We start from the raw sequence: 11,835 nt of genomic DNA on the forward strand, positions 1-11,835 counted from the left end.
TGCCTGGCTATAACATCATTCAAGCCACCCCAGGGGTGCTCCATCCCTCACCAGTATCAGAGACTGTACCTGCAGTCAGGCCTCTCTCTCCTTTGCTTGCTCTGGGAGAGCCCCTTCCCCCTTGGCTGCTGGCAGGGAACTGCCCTCCTGGCCTCAGCCCTAGGGTTTATATGTGAGCCAGGCCCTGCCCCTTCCAATCAGCTGACCCCTGGCAGGTGTGGGCCACTAGCTCCCTCTGATTGCCCTGGTAACCAGCAGCTGGGGCTCCTCACTCACTGCTAGGGCTCTTTCCTTAGTAGTTTCCCCTCTTTAAAGGAGCAGGGCACCTAAGTACTGTGCGACAGCTCCCCCCTCAAGACCCAGACTCACCAGGATGGGTCTTCGTTCTTTTCCACCTCACCTCCTTCGTCTCAGCCCTCTTGAATTTTTGTACTGGCCCGCCAACAATTCTGACACTTGGTGGCAGAGGTTTTCAGGCACCTCCTGCTTGCCTTTTCCCCAAGGCGCACCATGTGGGATTTAATGGGAGTTACCCCGCCACGGGCAGTCTCCCCACATTAGCCAATCTTGGTAGGGTGGACTTCGGTCAGTTGAGCTTCTTGCCCGGGGCTCTTGCCTACTTTTTGGGGGTTTTCTCCCCCTCACTTTCAGCTCGTCTAGGTCCAACCCCTATATACTCTGGTCTTTCCCCCCCCGCCCAGGGCCAATTATGGGATTTCTCACTCTGCTAATAGTGTCTCTGGAGATCCTGAAGCCTTCCCCAGATCTCCCACTGTCTCCTCAATGCCCTCCGCGCATATTCTTCCTCCCAAAACTCGATCTTCCCTTGGCCGGTGGGTCTTCCTTTAGGTCCCCTTTAAGTTTTTACATAGGCCACACCCCTGACTTTTGCTTCAACAAGTTTTCTTAAAGTCCACCACCTGACCTGTCCTGGGATATTATTCACATAAATCTGAGGTCTCTTCCCAGGCCTATGCCCCCCTTTGGGTGATCGTTTCCTCCTCTGTATCTCTGGCTCCTTAGCCCAACTTTCTTTTCTGGGTTTCACTGACCCCTTTTTCCTGGGGCTCGTCTCTGACCCATGTTGCCTCAGGCCTTGTGTCACCTGTGTACTACCCTGGTGAACCAACCTACAGGTCTCCCTCCTTGGGCTAGCCTGTTCACCTTTCCCTGCTGTCCATACATCTGTTATGTCTCCTTCCACTGGCTGCCTCTGACTGGGTACTGTAATTCCCCCCTTAGCTTGAGGTTTACAGAGTTCCCCCAGCTGAAGTCTTAGACGGCTCATCTCCTCCACATGATACTCCACCCATTGGTCCCATCTCCTATTCCAGCATTCCAGGAGGGCTGGCAGGACCTCTTCTTGTAGGCCTATAGGCTTTGCCCCTACCAATCCTTTCTCTCGGTTGCTTCCCTCCAGTTGCCCTGGTTTGGCCTCCTCTCTTGGATCCTCTGGGCCTCAGTCTCCAGGGAACTTCACTTGTTCTGGAGGTTTCCGGGCCCTTAGCTATGTGTTCGTTAGTTGCGCCTCCACTTCCCTCAGGGATCCTTTCACTACTTCCATCTCTTGGCGCTGCTCTAGGCATTCGGACTTAACCGTAATCACACATTCCGCTAGTCAGGCTTCCAGCGTCTCCAGCGTCTTGCATTGCATCTGCGAACTTCACCACTTGAGCCTTCTGTCCTACTTCTGCCTGAGTTGCTATACTTGGTACCACTGGCACCTCCGACTCCCCAGGATCTTGGCCTCTTGTAGCCGTCTGACCGCTTGCTGCCTGTAGCATTTTATTTTCTGCCTCCCATGCCTGAATCTGCTGCCTTAAGGTTTGCATTTGAAGCTGTGACTGCTCCCTCTCTGTGTTAGTCACTGCCTCCTTAGCCGAGCTGTCTTCTAGGAGGGTTTTAAGGAACTGTACCTGTTCTCCACGGTGGTTTTTTTCCACCTCCACACTCTGTAACTGGGACCGTAACCCATTGTTCTCTCTCTCCCTGGCCTCTAACTCCCTTTCAAGGGACAAGTTTTGATCATTCAGAGCCTTGTACTTTGTCATGTGAGCTTTTACCTTTTCCATCTCCTGCGCGACCACCTTGCCAGTTTCTTCTGCTTGGGTATGGCTTTCAAGCAGTTTGTCCCGCAGCTCTTGTGTTAGGTGTTCTGCAAGTATGCACTTCTGTTGCCAGTCTTCCAACTCGTCGTGCAACCCCTCTATTCGGTCCTCCTGGCTGTGGATTTCTTTCTGTAGGATGTCTATTAGGCTTCTTGACACCTCCAACTTCTGTCGCATCTCCTTCTGTTCCCCTGCCTGGGTTGTGCAGGCTTCAGGAGACCTTGCCATCCATGCTGTCATCTCCCTCTGCATCTTCTGCAGCTTCTCTTCCCTATCTCGGCTCTTCTGGGCTTCATTCGCGATAAGCTGTTCTAGTGAGTGAGTTCTCTCAGCTTCTGCCACTATCAAGCACCTGATTTCTTTGGAGCTTCCTTCCTTTTTCCCTGCTTGTACCCGCTGTTCTAACCCAGTGGCCTTTGCCTCCGCTTGTTCTTTCTGAGCCTTTGCCACTTCTAATTCCCATTCTAGCTGGGCCGTCCTCTCCTCCAACTCATCCACCCGCAATAGCCAGAGAAATTCTCCTGTCTCAGGCCCACTATGTCTTCTGCCTCTGCCATAGCTAGTCTGGTCTTACTCCCTTACTGGTTGGGCCCTAAGGCTTCCCCCTGTACAGTCTCTGGGGCAGTGACTTCCTACTCCGCCCCCACTTCCAGGTCTGTGTTGCCACTGCCTTCCTCCAGCTCTCTCTCCATTCCTGTTTTAGCCCATAGGTTTGTCTCCCTAATTAGGGACACAGGGTTCCTCCCCGTGCATGGCTTTACATTCCCAGCCAATGCACCACTTTGTCATGGCGCAGGGTCCTGTAGGATGGCCGTGACTTCCCAAGGCCCCCTTACCGTGCCAAGTTGGCCCAAAGGGCACCCTCGATTCTGTCCTGCCACGTCTTTGATGGTACAGATAATAGGGAGGCTGCCTTTGCGTTGTCTTGGACACGGTTCTGCTGTACTCTCTGACCCCATGGATTCCTGAACCCCTTATGGGTCCCGTTCTACAGTGCGTGTTTCGGGGCACCCTAGCCTTATGGGCTTTGTGTGGCTCCATCCACTGCTTTACCACGCCCTAAGCCTTGCAGATGGAACCGACGTTGTTCAGTCTGGGCCTTGTTATAATTTGGTCCCCTTGTCCTCCCTGGGCCCTCCACAGCCCTATCTCACTTTGCGCCTTCACTGGCGCTCGGGCTCTCCTTGGCACTGTCTTGCACTGCGCCTTCACTGGTGCTCGGGCTCCCCTCAGCCCTGTCTCACTGTGCGCCTTCCTGGCACTCGGGCTCTCCTCGGCCCTGTCTCGCACTGAGCCTTCACTGGCGCTCGGGCTCTCTGCAGCCCTGTCTCTCACTGCGCCTTCACTGGCGTTCAGGGTCAGTGCACCCCCAAAATGCCGCCCCCTTTCTGGCACCAGGGCCAGTGCACCCCAAAAGCTGTACCCTCTCTGACGCCAGGGTCCCCACAATACTGTGGGTCCCCTATGAGGCCTCCTCCTTCCCCTAATAGCCTCACCCAAGCCACCGGTTTTAAACAGCAAGCACAAAACACAAGCCCCTTGGCGATAACATAAATCCAAGTCGCCTGGCTATAACATCGTTCAAGCCACCCCAGGGGTGCTCCATCCCTCACCAGTATCAGAGGCTGTACCTGTAGTCAGGCCTCTCTCTCCTTTGCTTGCTCTGGGAGAGCCCCTTCCTCCTTGGCTGCTGGCAGGGGACTGCCTGGGTTATATGTCAGCCCGGCCCCGCCCCTTCCGGTCAGCTGACCCCTGGTAGGTGTGGGCCACTAGCTCCCTCTGGTTGCCCTGGTAACCAGCAGCTGGGGCTCCTCACTCACTGCTAGGGCTCTTTCCTTAGTAGTTTCCCCTCTTTAAAGGAGCAGGGCACCTAAGTGCTCTGAGACACTGTGCAAAGCAGCTCTGAATGGCAGCACAGTAAGAAGCAGTTTTTATACACAGGGCAGTGGCAGAGGCCATGATAACAATGGTGGAATAGGTTGCCGGTGGAGGTGGAAGCCACCAATCTTGCACCCTGTAGCAGGCCTGGCACTAGGGCAGCAAAGTTAACCTCCCTCACCCCCGATCCCCAGCATCCACCTGGACCTCACTTTGCTTGTCTGCTGTGGCCTCTCAGGGTCCCACCTTATTGTCTCACCTCCAAGCCTTGATGTTATGATTGGACAGGAAGGCTGCCTCTAGAGGGCAGGGGCGTTTCAGGTATTAGGTTCTTGTACGGATTGAGGCCCCTTGGCCTTGGCTGGCCCCTCTGCCTGAAATGTACTATCACAGCTCCGTAGGTTCCCAGGCCCCAGCTCCAGCCCTGCCTTCATGAGCTCTGGGCTCCTCTGTCCCTGATCTTGCCCTCGTGGGCTCTGGGCCCCTTAGCCTCTTCTCTCACCGTCATGGGTTTTGGGCTTTCATCCCCTGTCTTTGCTTTATGACACCACAATCTTTCTGCTAACAAAGTGTCTAGGACCTGGGGTGCCCTTGGCACCCTTCTTGGTGGCTTCCTTCATCCCTACAGCCACAACCTGGGCCTCCAGTATTTAAACACAAATCAACATATATGAGGATTTTCTCTCAAACAAAAGGTTCCCCATCCTGGGTTAATACTGCACCATGGCAAAGTATCATTCAAGTTCCCAAAATACTTCTCTTCGGTTACAATGCAGGGGCTTCCTACATCTTCCCTGGAGCCTGGAATCTTTCCTGCTTGTCCAATCAGGCCCTGCTTCTCCCTGGAGCTCTGCTTCCTGCACCCTGCAGGGCCACACTATCCACCTTTGCTTCAGGTCCTGGTCTTATATGTCTCTCTCTGGGTCACCTAACCCTTCTGCCCCAGGCCTGTCAATAATTGGCTGCTTCTGGGATGAGAAGCCATTTATTGAAGGGCCCTCTGCCACTATTAATTTGTCCAGGAGGCTGGAGCTGGCCAGCTGATCTCTGGCTCCCTTTCTCCTTCAGTAATGGGGCAGGGACCCCAGTATACACCTCCTCCCCACTATATCAGCACTCAGGGCTAGTTCCATGCTCACCCAGCCTAAGTAATGCTACCATAGCTGCAAAGGAAAACAGTGGTAGTGAGGTTCCTGCTCTCTAGCCACTGCATAAAGCTGAAATCACTGTACCTGGGACTCTTAGGAGGAATCTCAAAGTAGGGCCAGATAGCACTTCCCAATTCTCCACTTGAGCATGGGCAGACTGGAGTTTTTAGACTTATCACTTAAACAAATGTGGGTAGTCTTTCACAGATCAACAAGAAGGCATGTTCCTGATATGGCTATTCCATGCCACATTTCAATTGTGGTAGTATCAGTGTTTCATAATACAACGGCTGTAAGACTATTTTAACATGGGAAAAACAATGTGTGAATTTCCTCTAGTGCCATTTTAAAGAAATGATTGAATTGTTTTAGCAGGGCTTTTTCTTTCTGAAAAACATCATCCTAAACAGCCAATATTATTCAAATCTGGCAAACTTAAGCAGCTGATAGCTAGGTCTTATAATTGAAATATTCAGGAAACTATAGGTAGCACCAACAGCTCCTACATTAATAAACTCAAATTATCACTTTTTAGTTTTTCAGTTGTGATTTATAGATGTGTAACTGTATTCCAAGATGTAAGCTCTGATCATTATAACTTTAAGGTTACCTGTAACAAGAAGCATGGCTCAGGGACTGGAGCCCAGCTGCAGGGGGTTAGAGGATAATAGCTAGTCTGCCTAGGAGCACTGGACTAGATGACAGGGATGACTGGCTGCTCTTGGAGGAAGTTAAAAGCTCCCAAAGAGATGATGTGGAGGTGGGTAGCTCTGAAGAAAGGCAACAGCACAGCACTACAGTGAAGCCCTTGCCCTGGATAGGAGAGGCAGTGGGGGGGTGCTGATATTTTGGTATGTTGTTTATTTTGTGGTAGGAAATGGGGAACACTGGCTTCTGGCCTCCTACATTACCACTAAAAGTAAAATAAGAATTATGGAAAAGTGATTACTAAGAATAGTGCAATTTTTAAAAGGCCCCTAACTATTAGTAAACTTGAGAATAATTGCTTAAAGCAATTTCTACATTTTCTAATAGACAGGGGAGCATTAACATTAGATATTTCAATAACTGTTAACTGAGATGGATCTCTCAAGAAATATAATCCTTCACTTTTTGAGTTAAAGACTGTTAAAATGTTTTAATGCCTGTTTCAGTTTGGACTAGTTAAATTATTTTGTTAATACAACAGATGTCATGTTTTGGGGACAAAATATTGTAGATTAAATTTATACTATGCAATGGGACCTCACAAGACCTCACCATTATTTATGTCCCATGTAGTCCCTGAAAATGAGGGTTAAGTGATGAATGGAGTTCTGAAGGGGAGTAGAGATTTCACCTTTCCTACCCAGCTTATTGTTGAATATTTTTTTTTGGAAGAATAATCCATTTCAAACAGTTTTTTTGCCCCTTGTGTGCTTTGCTATATTTTTCTAACAGAAATGGTGATATGGTACCCTCTGTATTTCACCTTTAGTAAAAAATAGGCACCTTAATACCTTTGGGGTACAATGAAAAATAATGAAATAACTTAGATAAAGCAGGCTCTTTTAATTTTTTTCTCTAAAGTTCATCTTGAAACACCAGTATATACCTGGCTGCCTTCCTAATTACTGTTATCTTAACTACTTTGCTATTCTTAAATAGTAAGCTGAATTGAAATGAAAGGCAAAGAAAGTTTAATTAATTTGCTTTCCCCCCTCTTTTAATAAGAAGATAATATTCACAGAGACAAATGAGAGGCAGAGATATTGCAGCTTGCTCCCTGCTTTGCAGCTGGGCCTCCACTCCAGTGCCTTCACTGTCATCATGCACTCCTGCTGTCATGGCCTCTTTTGCTTGAGGTACTTTCACAAACTTCCTAAAATATGTGCCAGCAACTAAACAGTTAGTGTAGCTGTTGCAGGTTTTAAGGGTGGCACTGAAGAAAAAAAAGCCAAGAAAGCCATTTTGGGAGGTGAGAGAAACCATGATTGTTTAGGCTTATACCTCAAAACAGCAAATGTAGCCAGAAGTTCTTAAACTACTTTATACCAGAAAATGTTTCAAATAGTAGAAAGAGGAAGAAATAAAAGGAAAAAGAGAAGTAGTCCAGTTATATATATAAAGCCTGTGCATTTTTTGGGAAGGATCTTTTCTTTATTTTTGAAATTCATAACTGAAGTACTAAGGAACAAATTTAGCTTGGGGATCACTTTTCTAATCTTGGTGTTTGGCCGCCATCTTTAAACATGGCGGCCATGACTAACAAGATGATATCTTGGTACCTATGAGGCTCATTTTGATTTTCTAAACAACTTTAAATAGGTATTGCAATAACCTGCAAAATTCCTTTGTCTTTTGATGAGTAATGGCCCATTGTTTGGAAGCTATAAGCCTTTAAATGCAAAATAACATTACTGACTGCTTTTTAAGGCACAGCATATAATGGTATCTGTTCTTAATGTTTTAGTAATTGTGAACGGGACCACTCTCCATGAAGGTGTAAAGTCCACAGGAAAAACACAACTCACTCATCTGCCATGCCTTTAGGTGTTAATAAGAGTATGGAGGAGTCAGTAGTGTCCCATAGGTTACTCGTGGTACTATGTCTCCTTGTTCTGGGGCTCCGTCTTCCCTATACCCCATCCACTCACCAACTGTGGTGTAGCCAGGTGTGCATAGTCTCCTGAATTAGTGATCTCAGGGTCGAATGGCTCAACAGCCCGAGGCACAGATATCCCTTCAGGATACACAACAAAAATCAAACAGTCATAAAAGGTTGACAGTTCTAACTTAAGAAACGTCTTTCTGGACTTGTGGGGTTTGTCCTCTGTCCTGGCCACAACCCCCTTTAAAGACCCACTGCCTCCTGGGTTAATGAGACCCCCTGCCTTGCCTCAGATCAGGCAGACCTAGTGGGTTACATCCACCCACCTGCTTCTTCAGACTCATCTGTAGCCCTTTCTGGTCCCTGCTTTACCTAAGGACTCCCTGCCCCTTCTTCGTCCCGGCTTTCCTACCTGGTGCTACCTCCCAGACTGGTACATGCACCTGCCAGGTTTCTACCAGTGTCCCAGTTCCTGCTCCCTGCTCTAGACTGGCTCTGACTGCCTTTTACATTTGCTGGTTTGGCACAGGGCTCTGACATCATCCACTGAGTGCCCGCCCCGCCAGATGATACAGAAGCTTATAAAGGGTGGTGGTGGTAGATTCCAGAGCTCTCCCTCCATCTACTGCATCCCTGAAGGTAAATTTAATTTGAGCCTAGCCTCAGCCAGGTTCCACTGAGCTGGGGCTCGCTCCCCAGGCTCATTCTTCACTGCACTGTGGCTCCGAGCAGACCCCTTTATTAGGGCTGCTCCATCACAATAATCCTATCCTTTTGTTGTTACTTCTTAGCTACATTAATTTTTTATTTCTTCTTTTTTAGTGAATGAAGAGATTACAAATAGTTAAAAACAATGTTTTATAGAACAGGGGCTGGAACTTCCCAACAAACCAAGAGGCTAGCACTTTTAGTTGCAGCACCACCAGAATCAACCAAGAAAAAACTTAAAACATTTGATAATGATGCATGTGTCATATGTGAAAACACTTCAACATCCAAAAAGAACTGCCTACAGCAACTTTCCCAGGATACATGGAATACATTTTCACACAAAACTCAAGAATGGAAGGACTTAGGCACAAGTTTTGATACTTTTTATGAGTGAATACAGGTTGACAATAAGCCAAAGAAAGTGCATAAAAACTGTAAGTTAAATGTTGTCGGTGTTAACCTGAAGCATGCACAAGAGAGACACAGTCTGTTAAGTGTTGCTAAAGAGGCTGATACTGGTGTTACTGATGAACCAAATAAAGTGTGAGTAAGAAGTAGTTGAGGATTTTCCTCATTAGTTTTTCTGTGTGTAATTTGTGAGTAACTCTTGGAAGGGAAAAGCACTAGAGACTCCCTAGGCAACAGGTTATCTGTAAATTTTCACTGAATTGAAATGGATGGTGCTTAGAAAACTTCTGTAGGTACAGTCCAATATGTTCAAGATGAGAAAAAAAGAATAATTTGCAAGCCTTAATTACTTACTGTAAAAGTAATAGTGGAATACTGAAAGCAGTATAGTTGGATATATGTCACAAGGTCACAAAATCCTTAGACTCAGGGGTAGCAGTGGACGTAGTCTTTCTGGACTTCAGGAAGGCCTTCGACACTGTCTCTCACCCCATTCTCATTAAAAAACATGGGGACTGTGGCGTTGACACCTACACAGTCAAATGGGTTGCTAACTGGCTGGAGGGCCGCACCCAGAGAGTGGTGGTGGATGGGTCATTTTTGACCTGGAGGGATGTGGGCAGTGGGGTCCCGCAGGGCTTGGTCCTTGGACCCACGCTGTTCAATGTCCCAGGGGTGCCGGGGTTACAGGAGGACCCCAGGCCAAAGTAAAAGAAAGCCCCAACTTACCTCCTGCAGGGGCCGAAAGGCGTGGGGAAACATGCATGGCGAAACCACCCACACGGTTTGTCAGCCACGCTTATATTCAGCTGGGGCCAGGTGATGTCAGCTGGAGACGCCACCCAGTGGAAACAAAAGGCCGCCCCGGGGGCGCAGGAGGGGAGCCGTTGAGCAGAGGCTCCACAGGGAAGCTCGCGGCACAAAAGGCGCTGCCGCAGCATCCGTCAGTCCAGGAAGATGGGGCAGAGCTGGCAGAGGAGCTGGCAAAGGCTCCAGCAGAGAAGCTGGAAGAGAAGCCGGCAGCAGAGCTGGCACCGGCGGAGAAGCCGGCAGAGGAGCCGGCGAAGGCTCCAGCAGAGAAGCCAACAGCAGAGCCGGCACTGGCAGAGAAGCCAGCAGCGGGGGCACTGGCAGAGAAGCCAGCAGCGGAGTCGGCGGAGAAACCAGCAGCGGAGGCGGCGGAGGAGCCGGCAAAGGCTCTAGCAGATCCGACAGAGAAGCCGGCAGCAGAGCCAGCACCGGCAGAGAAGCCGGCAGCGGGGCCAACTGGCAAACCAGCAGAGAAGCCGACAGAGGAGCCAATTGGCAAGCCAGCAGAGGAGCCGGCAGGGAAGCCGACTGGCTAGCCCGCAGAAAAACTGACCCGCCAGGCAGAAGCCAGCTGAGAAGCTGATAGAGAAGTCGGCAGGGAAGCTGATGAAGGGAGCAGCGGTGAGTGGGGAGAGCAGAGGTGGAGAAGAGTGCTAGGGAAGCCAGAGCATCTATGGGGAAGCCCAGAGAAGAGGTAAAGAGGGCGGGGCCAACGGGAACCCCAACTGGGATAGCCATGGGGTGAGCGGCAGAAGACCCCTAAGCGGGACCAGTTAACGGAGTAAGGGAGCCTTCAGCTGGGTCCGCAGCATCCCCCAGGAGGATCAGTCGCGACCCATAGGACCCGGGCCGACCGGGATGCCATCCCTGGAGTAGGGCCGAGCCTAAGAGGGAGGTAGGAGCCCCGAGTGTGGCAAGCCCCAGGTTTGGGTACCGAGGCACTGGGATAACACAGGGCCCGTAGACTGAAGGGTACTTTATATTCCTTTGGGGCCTCCTGGCCTGCCGGTCCCATCTCTCCGGCAGCCATGGTGGTGGGAATCGCATGGTGAGTCATGGTGTGGGTGGAATAGGGAGCTGGGGACAAGGGATAGACGAGGCTAGGACAAAAGGGCCTCGTAGCCTTCACGCCTGAGCCGCGACCCAGGGTCACTGGGGGCCCATGGCTGGAGAGCCACGGGAGGCCAGGGTATAAACTGAGAAGAACCAGGGACACTAAAGGGCCAGAAGACCCGCGATTGAAGGTGGCGAGTGGCCGGGGCGTAGGGAAGGTCGGAGCCCTGTGAGTGCCCGCCGAGAGGTGTGATGGCCCTGAAGGCTGCTTCAAAGGGGAAACCCTCCACTGAGGTTCCGTTCAAAGTCATGGCAGGCGAGTTAAGGGGACCCCTGGACATCAGCCGGGGTATTCTTTGGGGTCCACTCTCAGGCCTGAGACAGACAAGATCAATAGTCCAGGCCAAGGCTCCAAGAGAATGCCTGATAGAGCAGAGGCGGGCACATTCAACATCTTCATCAGTGACTTGGACGAGGGGGTAAAAAGCACCCTGTTCAAATTCGCTGACGACACTAAGATGTGGAGGGATGTGGGCACGCTAGAAGGGAGGAATAGGTTGCAATTGGACCTAGAAAGGTTACAGGGGTGGGCAGATGAGAACAGGATGGGTTTCAACACTGACAAGTGCAAGGTGCTGCACCTGGGGAGGAAGAACCAGCAGCATACCTACAGGCTGGGGAACTCCCTTCTTGTCAGTGAAGAGACAAAAAGGGATCTTGGAATCATTATTGATGCCAAAATGAACATGGGCCAGCAGTGTGGGGACGCGGTCAGGAAGGCCAACCGCACCTTGTCATGCAGCCACAGATGCATCTCGAGCAGGTCCAAGGAGGTGATCCTCCCCCTCTATGCAGCACTGGTCAGGCCGCAGTTGGAGTACTGTGTCCAGTTCTGGGCGCCGCACTTCAGGAGGGATGTGGACAACATTGAGAGGGTCCAGAGGAGGGCCACCCACATGATCAGGGGGCAGCAGGGCAGGCCCTACGAGGAGAGGCTAAGGGACCTGAACCTGTTCACCCTCCACAAGAGAAGACTGAGGGGGGATCTAGTGGCCTGTTACAAACTAGTCAGAGGGGACCAGCAGGCATTGGGGGAGTCCCTGTTCCCCCGAGCACTACCAGGAGTGAC

The 11,835-nt window shown here is 50.4% G+C and overlaps 1 pseudogene; it reads right to left on the reverse strand.

Moving 5' to 3' along the window:
* Positions 1-727: 727 nt before the first annotated feature.
* Positions 728-2,360, reverse strand: LOC112548184 (annotated as a pseudogene).
* Positions 2,361-11,835: the final 9,475 nt, after the last annotated feature.

The sequence above is a fragment of the Alligator sinensis genome, unplaced genomic scaffold (genome assembly GCF_000455745.1).
Source record: "Alligator sinensis unplaced genomic scaffold, ASM45574v1 scaffold461_1, whole genome shotgun sequence".
In the NCBI taxonomy this organism is placed as follows: domain Eukaryota; kingdom Metazoa; phylum Chordata; order Crocodylia; family Alligatoridae; genus Alligator; species Alligator sinensis.